The sequence below is a fragment of the Odocoileus virginianus genome, chromosome 32 (assembly GCF_023699985.2).
Source record: "Odocoileus virginianus isolate 20LAN1187 ecotype Illinois chromosome 32, Ovbor_1.2, whole genome shotgun sequence".
NCBI classification, from domain to species: domain Eukaryota; kingdom Metazoa; phylum Chordata; class Mammalia; order Artiodactyla; family Cervidae; genus Odocoileus; species Odocoileus virginianus.
In genome coordinates this window covers 1,366,189-1,372,856 of record NC_069705.1, presented here as the reverse complement: position 1 = coordinate 1,372,856, position 6,668 = coordinate 1,366,189, and the positions used below count along the sequence as shown (strand labels likewise).

The following is a 6,668-nucleotide window of genomic DNA, read 5'->3' as shown; positions in this document are numbered from 1 at the left end:
GGAAGTCGTCCCATGACATTTCAGGGCTGTTTATGACAGTGAAGTCGCTCAGTTGTGTCCGACTCTTTGCGACCCCATGGACTGTAGCCCACCAGGCTCCTCTGTCCATGGGATTTTCCAGGCAAGAGTACCGGAGTGGGTTGTCATTTCCTTCTCCAGGGGATCTTCCCGACCCAGGGATCGAACCTGGGCCTCCTGAATTGCAGGCAGATGCTTTACCCTTTGAGCCACCAGGGACGCCTATTATCCTTGAGAGGCTGTGAAAAGTGAGCTTCTAATGTCTTTCCAACTAAAACTTCATTCTTGCACCAGGATGTGCCATGCTTTTAGTCCCTGAATCATTCTCCAGCTATGGATCTCATTTTATTTTGCTCACACTTCTTTTTAAAATTTTATTTATTTTTTCACTGAAGGATCCTTGTTTTACAGAAGTGTGTTGGCTTCTGCCAAACATCAACATGAATCAGCCATCGGTATACATATGTTCGCTCCCTCTTGAACTTCCTTCCCATCTCCTATCCCTTTCCTACCCATCTAGGTTGTTACAGAGCCGCTGTTTGAGTTTCCTGAGTCATGCAGCAAATTCTCATGAGCTATCTATTTTACATATGGTAATATGAGTTTCCATGTTACTCTCTCCATCCATCCCACCCTCTCCTTCCTTCTCCCCTTGTTCACCTTTTAAAAAAATATTTATTTATTTACTTGATTGCACCAGGTCTTAGCTGTGGCATGCAGAATCCAGTACCCTGACCAGGGTTGGAATCCGGGCCCCGTATATTGGGAGTACAGAGTCTTAGCCACTGGACCATCAGGGACGCCCCTTGCTCACATGTTCTTGAAAGCCATTTGCTCTCTTCCAAGCTCTGGCTTGAGCTCAACAATAGCTATTCATTGGCCCCTCATCACAAGATGAAAAGTATGAGCAGTGTCCGCCAAATTCCCCAGTCTGCTGGGAGTGGGTGCAGCGGAGGAAGAAGTGTGCATCTCCCGGGCATCCCCAGGGAGCACGGGAGAGCTGCTCCTTCAACCAGGGAGCCTTGCAGACTGGGCTCCACTCTGCCAGCTCAGGGCACCCATCTCCCTCCATCCACGAGGAGCCTTAAAGGGCCAGGGATGGCCGTCCTGCTGCAAGGCCCCAAGGGGCAGCATCTCTGTCTGCCCACTCAGGAGTCTTCCCTGGGTGAGGGCAGGGTCTCAGCTTCTGGGGCACAGAAGACCCAGCTGAGGGGTCTGTGCTTTGTTATAAGAGGGGATGGCTCCAGAGGGTTGGGTCAGAGCCTGCTTTGGGGCTGCTCTGTGATTCAGTGGTCCCTGCATTCGTGAGGTGACTTCTAGGGCTGGGGAGACTGTCAAGAAAATGGATGAGTGATGCAGATACATAAGTAAGGGGTGGTGGTTATAGAGACGCAGTGATAACAGCAGCGGCAATCAGGGCGTCACTGGCCCTGCTAGCAGGGTGATGGCGCTGTAGGGCGGGGTTTGTGCTCGGCCAGCCTGGATGCTGCCTTCTTGCATGGGGCACCCTCTCTCTGGCTCTCCCACCTCCAACCTCAGGCTTCTTCACTCCAGTCATCCTGACAACGCCTTGAACATCCATTGCCCCCTTCTGCCAAATCCACGTCCCTTCTTCTGTCACAGTCCTTCTGGGCTCTGGGCTCTACCAACAGACCGTTCAGCCCAGATAAAGGCAGCCCGGTTAATCTGTCCACCAGAGCGTGTGCTCCAGTCCCGGATGACACGCTCATTATTGCAGACATGTGGCTGGGCTCTTGGAGAAGCTCATGGAACAGCGAGATTTGGGCTGGGGTTTGGTTTGTACCTGGGGGCCCTGGGGAGAGCTTGAACAGAAGGGGTCTCGTTACCTCTTAAGCCATCGTGAGGGTGGTGGCCATTCAGTCTCCCTCTGTGTGTCTGATGCTGACCTCTGAGCTGGGGCAGCAGAAAAGTCACGGGCTTTGGAGTCAGATGAATCTGATTTGGCCCCTTACAAGCTCTGTGACTTCCAGTTTCACTTCCTGCCTCTGGACCTCAGTATTTCTCATCTGAATAGGAAAGTATCTCATCTAATAGGAAAAGGAAACCTTTTCCTAGCAAGTGTGGGCTTGCTGTGACAATTGGAAAGAATAAATGAAAAACAGTTACCCAGGGTGGGTCCCCACTGAAGGCAGTTCTGAGATGAGGGTGTCCTCCTGCCTGAAGCCTTGGGGATACATACTGCCCCCAGGCTCAGAGCTCTGGAGAAAGACCCCGTGGGCACCAAGGCTGGTTCCACCACTTAAGAGATGTGTGACTTTAAGAAAGCTACTTTTCTGGGCCCCGGTTTCCTTATCTGTAAGGCGACAGTGTCAGTCCTTAAGTCATAGGGATTGAGCAAGGGATCTCGGAGTATGATGGAGCTGGCACTGTGCCAGGCTAGAAGGATGGTTCGAGGGGGCGGGGGCTGGGGGAGGACTTCATGGGCTGACGGTTTTGTCTCCTCTCTCAGCTCTGTCTCTCCCCAGTGGCGGAGTCCCTGCTGGGGCAGAGGCACTGGGGAGCAAGCTGTGGGGCCCCGGGGGCTCAGGGTGGAGGTGCCCGCCCCATACTGCAGAGGGCAGGAGTTCTCAGGGTGTGACGGATCACAGCGTCTCACCTTAAGAGGCCTGGAGGTTGCAGACAGAACTTTCTGGGAGGGATAGCCTGGGGCTTGGGGTGTGAGAGGTTTGGCATGCAGGTCGAAGGGAAAGAAACTCAACTTTTGCTTAGCTCCTGGGTGTGTTAGAGCATTATTGATATACTGATACATTATCCCCATTAGTCTCTGTGGACATCCAAAGGCATGTTATTATTATTATTTTTTTCTTTTTTGGCGTGTCATGTGGCATGTGGGATCTTAATTCCTGGAGGAGGGATCGAACCCACGCCTCTGCAATAGAAGTGCGGAGTCCTAGCCACTGGGGAAATCTTGGGTATGCTATTATCATGCCGCTTTGCAGACAAGGAGCCCAAGGCAGAGTGGTTTCTACCCGCTGAGGCCACGTGGAGAGTGGCTGAGGGAGAGGGTCTCAGCCGGGTGTTTTCGGGGCTCCAGAGCTCCTCCTGGGCAGAGGCTGGGACGCCACCCCAGTGGCTTAGGCATGATCCGCGGATCCTCCAGTTACCAGGGAGGCCAAGGCGAGCCGTGTGACACGGGGTAGGCCGGATCCTTGGGGTGTGGCTCTGCGAATCGGTCAATCAACAGACACAGGCAGACTCCAGCTTCGAACGCAGGCTCGGGGGCCTCGGGGCAGCGGGGGAAGGAGACCTGCTTAGCTTGCCGACTTGGACCCGAGTCACCACCTTGGCGTTCGCTGAAACCGCCTCTGAAACTCCGGATGGTAAGGCATCACAAACCCTCCCTTTTTCTCTTCTCCTGGAACTGTTCCTGACCGCAATTTCTACTGTCCGTTTGTTTTGTTGGGTTGTTTCTCTTTCTCCTGCAGAAAGGATACTCAGATCGAAAAGACAAGTCAAACAACAGCCTCGGTGGGATGAGGATTGCGGCTGATGGAGTTCCGGCTAACTGAAGCATCCTGCGGAAGGCGGCTTTTGTCCCTGTCGCTCAGCACTGGTTTAGTGTGTATCTGCCATCGCCACTGACAACCAGCGAGTCCTGTGTGTGGTCACGTTACCTTCCGGGGGGAGTCCGGGCCAGGGGATAAAGGGGCCCAGCGGGTGGGTCTGTCCCTCCCTGATCTCCTGTGGGGTCAGTAGCCCTTGGAAAGGAGGCGGACCTCATGGGGTCGGGCCACCCCTGCTCTGCCTCGGCACGTTTTCTGCGCAGGGATCCCAGGTCTGTGTGATGGATGCGGCTGAAACCGGTAGCAGGTGCGGGGAGGGGCGGGAAGGAGCCGTTGAGAGGAGGGCTGCAGGTCTGGCATCTTCGGTGGGCCAGGCCTCTCTGGTTAGGAGGCTGGCGGTCCCCAGGGCAAAGGGCCTTTTGTTTATTGTTCATTCCTGTGTCTTCCTTCCTCCTTTCTCCTTCCCCCCTTTTCCATCCATCCATCCAAGACACTGTGTAAGAGATGTGGGATGACATATACAAGACGAGGTCCCTGCCCTTGAAGAGCCTCCAATCTAGGAAGATGGGTGAGATCAAGACACACGTAAAGCATAGCGGGAAAACAGCAGGGCTCTAGACCAGAGCGTAACCGTGAGCTTTCAGGGGAGAGGTCTTGCTGAGGGGATCAGGAAGATAGGTGAGTGAGCTGAGCCTGGAAGGGTAGGTGATGCGGTTTCAACTGATGGAGGGGACAGGATCAGCCTGTCAGGGAACAGAAAGAGCAAAGGTCAAGGTTGGAGGGTGGGAAGCCTTTGGTTGTCGAGGGAAAGGGGAGCTGTTTGGTTTGGCCGTGGAGGAGGAGGAGCGAAGATAAAGATGGGGACAGTTTGGAGCCAAGTTGCAGAGGGCCCTGACATTAGGCTTTGCTGGGAGGGGCAGTCAGGATCCACACAGGGTTTCTGGCTGGGGGGTGCCTGTCCTGAGCGGTGTTGACACACAGCTGCTGGGGAGGGACCACAACACCAGGAAGGGCTTTCCGTGGCTCTTCTTGGATGCCCAGGGGGTGAGTCCACAGCCACTGTGGCTCCCTGACCCGGAGGTGTCTGCCATGACTTGCCTGGTCATTCCTGTCCCGTCCCAGCACTGCGAGCCACTCCCATTAAGGTGAGGATCCACAGAGTAAGCCCCGGCAGACATCACTGGATGACTAAGTGATGGGTCACCCTTATGGAAGAAAAACATTGACCAGAAGAACCTGTCCAAGGGAGGCAGAGTTTGACACAATTAAACTTTGTCAGAGACAGAGAGGCATCGCTTGTTAGATGTACATGTCCCAGACATGACTGGAGAAGGCAATGGCACCCCACTCCAGTACTCTTGACTGGGAAACCCCATGGACAGAGGAGCCTGGTGGGCTGCAGCCCATGGTGTCGCTCAGAGTCGGACATGACTGAGCGACTTCACTTTCATATTTCACTTTCATGCATTGGAGAAGGAAATGGCAACCCACTCCAGTGTTCTTGCCTGGAGAATCCCAGGGATGGGGGAACCTGGTGGGCTGACATCTATGGGGTTGCACAGAGTTGGACACGACTGACGCAACTTAGCAGCAGCAGCAGCAGTAGCCGTAGCCATGACAGTCTTTTTTTTTTTTAATGCATTTTATCAAAGTATAGTTGATTTATGTTGTGTTAATTTCTGTTGTACAGCTAAATAATTCAGTTACATATATTTATATATAAACATGCACACATTCAGTTATATATGTATACTTATATACATATAAGTACAATAACTATGGTTATTCAGTCATCACGTATGGATGTGAGAATTGGACCATAAAGAAGGCTGAGTGTTGAAGAACTGATGCTTTGGAATCATGATACTGGAGATTCTTGAGAGTTCCTTGGACAACAAGGAGATCAAACCAGTCAATCCTAAAGTAAATCAACCCTGCATATTCACTGGAAGGACTGATACTGAAGCTAAAACTCCAATACTTTGGCCACCTGATGCAAAGAATTGACTCATTGGAAATGACCCTGATGCTGGGAAAGATTGAAGGCAAGAGGAGAAGGGGACAACAGAGAATGTGCTGGTTGGATGGCATCACCGACTCAAGGGACATGAGTTTGAGCAAACTGCAGGAGATAGCGAAGAACAGGGAAGCCTGGTGTGCTAGTGTGCATGGGAGTGCAGAGCTGGACACGACTGAGTGACTGAACAACAATACACACACACACACACACACACACACACACACACACACACACACACAGTCTTTTTCATGTTCCTTTCCATTCTGGTTTATTGCAGGATGTTGACTATAGTTCCCTGTGCTATAGAGTAGGGCCTTGCTGTTTATCCATTCTCCATTTGATAGTTTGCATCCGCTAACCCCAAACTTCCACTCCATCCTTCCCCCACACTTCCTTGGCAACCGCAAGTCATGACTGTCCTTTTGAGTGAGAGGTGAGCTTAGTTCTTACAATACTTTAAAGAGTGTGAAAAGGTATTTTGTCCACAATCATTATCTCTCTCCCACCACTGCCCTAGGCCTCGGGCACCTGTAGGCCTTCTGGTTTAAGGACTACACGGCCCCCAGCGAATAAACACCTACTTGGGAAGGGGAACCCACGGAACTCTCGGACCCTGACACCTCAGGATGAGTGGATTCCTCAGGTCAGCAAATCTGTATGCTGCCAGCTTCCAAGGACCAGCACCCAGGACTGGATGGATGCAGAGTATTTTTAACAAACACTGAACAAACATCTACTTGTTATGTGTGCCAGCGTCTACACCGGAGCTGGGACTGGGGAAATAAAGATGAATACATCTCAGTCGCTTGCAGTAGCTGTTCAGAGGGTCCTGCAATCCAGTAAAGAAGAAGCACCGCTAACGTTCTGCAGGGGATGAGGACTGTTGACAGGAGCTGTTAGCTTCTCCATGCGTTACCTCCTCTAAATGCAATATGCACCCTTGTAAGAAGATACTAGGATCATTACTATTTAGGCTGAGGAAACATGCTCAAAAGCAGGTATATATCATGTTAAAATCAAATGAGGGAGAGCTGGGGGATGGACAGTGGTTGGTGAGCGAGCGGGTGCAGACTTAGCCAGACTCCACCATCCTCGCTGAGTCTGAG

The 6,668-nt window shown here is 52.1% G+C and overlaps 1 long non-coding RNA gene across 1 annotated transcript; it reads left to right on the top strand.

The window, feature by feature from the left end:
* Nucleotides 1-3,239: 3,239 nt before the first annotated feature.
* LOC110126601 (uncharacterized) lies at nucleotides 3,240-6,306 on the top strand. Its single transcript, XR_002310487.2, has 4 exons — nucleotides 3,240-3,359; nucleotides 3,465-3,597; nucleotides 4,033-4,220; nucleotides 6,080-6,306. It is a non-coding gene; the product is annotated as an uncharacterized lncRNA (long non-coding RNA).
* The last annotated feature ends 362 nt before the right edge of the window (nucleotides 6,307-6,668 follow it).